Source organism: Nomia melanderi, unplaced genomic scaffold (assembly GCF_051020985.1).
Source record: "Nomia melanderi isolate GNS246 unplaced genomic scaffold, iyNomMela1 scaffold0197, whole genome shotgun sequence".
Taxonomy (NCBI): domain Eukaryota; kingdom Metazoa; phylum Arthropoda; class Insecta; order Hymenoptera; family Halictidae; genus Nomia; species Nomia melanderi.
This window is the reverse complement of record NW_027475312.1, coordinates 21,373-23,956: the sequence shown is the minus strand read 5'-3', so window position 1 is coordinate 23,956 and position 2,584 is coordinate 21,373. Positions and strand designations below refer to the sequence as shown.

Below are 2,584 nucleotides of genomic sequence, written 5' to 3'. Positions count from 1 at the left end.
GATCAATTTTAGGTTTATTCCTAATAATTCAAATCATTTCAGGATTATTCTTATCTTTTCATTACTGCCCTAACATTAATCTAGCATTTGATAGAACTATCCATATTATAAAAAATATTAATCTTGGGTGATTTATACGATTAACTCACATAAATGGAGCCTCATTCTTTTTTATATCAATATTTATTCATATCGCTCGAGGAATTTATTATTTTTCATGTACACTTACAAAAGTATGATTAATTGGAATTATTATTCTATTATTATCTATAGCAACAGCATTCTTAGGATATGTATTACCTTGAGGACAAATATCTTTTTGAGGAGCAACCGTAATTACTAATTTATTATCAGCTATCCCATATTTAGGACAAATAATAGTTCAATGAATTTGAGGAGGATTTTCAATTAATAATGCTACTCTAAATCGATTCTATTCATTTCATTTTATTTTACCAATAATTATTTTATTAATAGTAATTCTACATTTATTTTTCTTACATTTAAGATTTTCTCATAATTCAATAGGCTTAAGAAGAAAACTTTACATATTATCTTTTAATCCTTATTTTATTATTAAATATTTATTTGGTTATATAATTATTTTAATACTTTTTTTTCAATTACAATCAAATTTCCTTGTATACTAAGTGATCCTGATAATTTTATTTTTGCAAATCCTATAGTTACTCCTGAACATATTAAACCTGAATGATATTTCTTATTTGCATACGCTATTCTTCGGTCTATCCCAAATAAATTAGGCGGTGTAATTCTTCTATTATTATCAATTTTAATTTTAATTACATTAACAATATTAAATAAAACTAATATAAATTCATGTAAATATTATTATTTAAATAAAATAAATTTTTGATTATTTATTATATCATTTATTATATTAACATGACTAGGAAAACAATTAATTGAATATCCATATATTCAATTAACACAATTATTTTCAATTATCTATTTTTCCTACTTCTTTATTTCTCCAATTTTAAATTATTTTTGAGATAAACTTATTTATTATAACTAAGTTAACGAGCTTGAAATAAGCATATATTTTGAAAATATAATATAGATTTATTAAATCTATTAACTTTAAAAAATAATTATTAATAAAAATTCCTTAAATATAAAATTTAATAAAATATAATATAAAGAAATTAATAAAAATTTTTTTCAACATAAATCTATTAATTGATCATAACTAATTCGAGGACAAATTGAACGTATCAAAATAATAAAAAAAAATGAATATTAACAAATAAAACAAAATTTCAACTTATTAAATATAAACCAAAAAAAATTTATACTATAATAACTCTAACAAAAACAATTCTTAAATACTCAGATATAAAAATTAATGTAAATATACTTCTAAAATATTCAATATTAAAACCTGAAACTAACTCAGATTCACCTTCAATTAAATCAAAAGGTGAACGATTTAATTCAACTAATATACTAATTAAAAATATTAAATAAATAGGAAATATATATATAAATATATACATATAAAATTGATACTTTAAAAAATTATATAATGAAAAATCTTCAATTAATAAAATTAAAATAAACAAAATTAAAAATAAACTAACTTCATAAGAAACTGATTGAGCAATAGATCGAATAGAACCTAATATTGAATAATTTGAATTAGAAATTCAACCTCTTAACATTACAGGATAAACAATTTAACCAATAATTATTAACATAAATAAAATTCCATAATCAATAAAAATTATATAACAATTTATTGGATAAATAAATCAAATTAATATAGAAAACAAAAATATTAAAATTGGTATAAACTTATAAATTAAAAACTTTCTTTTTATAACGAAAAACAACTCTTTACACAATAATTTAATTGCATCTCTAAAAGGTTGAAAAAACCCTAAAAATCCAACTTTATTCGGACCTACCCGAAATTGAACTAAACGTAACAATTTACGTTCAAAGAATGTCAAAAAAGCTATTCTAACTAAATTGAAAATTAATAAAATAATAAATATAAAAAGATCTAAAATAATTATCTTAAATTCAAATAAAATTATTATCTATTATAATACTTATTCTTATAATATTCATAAATTCTAAATTTATAACACTTTTCTGTCAAGATAATTATTAATAAATTTAAATTATACTAAAAATAATATTTATATAAATTTAGTCCTTTCGTACAAAAATTTAAAATTAATTTAAAGATAGAAACTGATCTGGCTTACACCGATCTGAACTCAAATCATGTAAAATTTAAAAAGTCGAACAGACTTAATATTTAAATATCTTCATTTAAATTTAATTTTAATTCAACATCGAGGTCATAAACATTTTTATAAATATGATCTTTCCAAAAATATTATGCTGTTATCCCTAAGGTAATTTTTTCTAATAATTCTTATAAACAATCTCAAAAATTTTACAATAATTACTGATAAAAATATTTTAAAGTTTATTAAATTTAAATATCCTCTCAATTTAATAATAAATCAATTAATTAAAAATTAAATTTTAAAAATATTTAATAAACTATATTATAAAATTCTATAGGCTCTTCTCGTCCCTTAAAAAA

General features: G+C 18.7%; 1 pseudogene; it reads left to right on the top strand.

The window, feature by feature from the left end:
- The first annotated feature begins 242 nt into the window (after positions 1-242).
- On the top strand, positions 243-842 carry LOC143175819 (cytochrome b-like; annotated as a pseudogene).
- Positions 843-2,584: the final 1,742 nt, after the last annotated feature.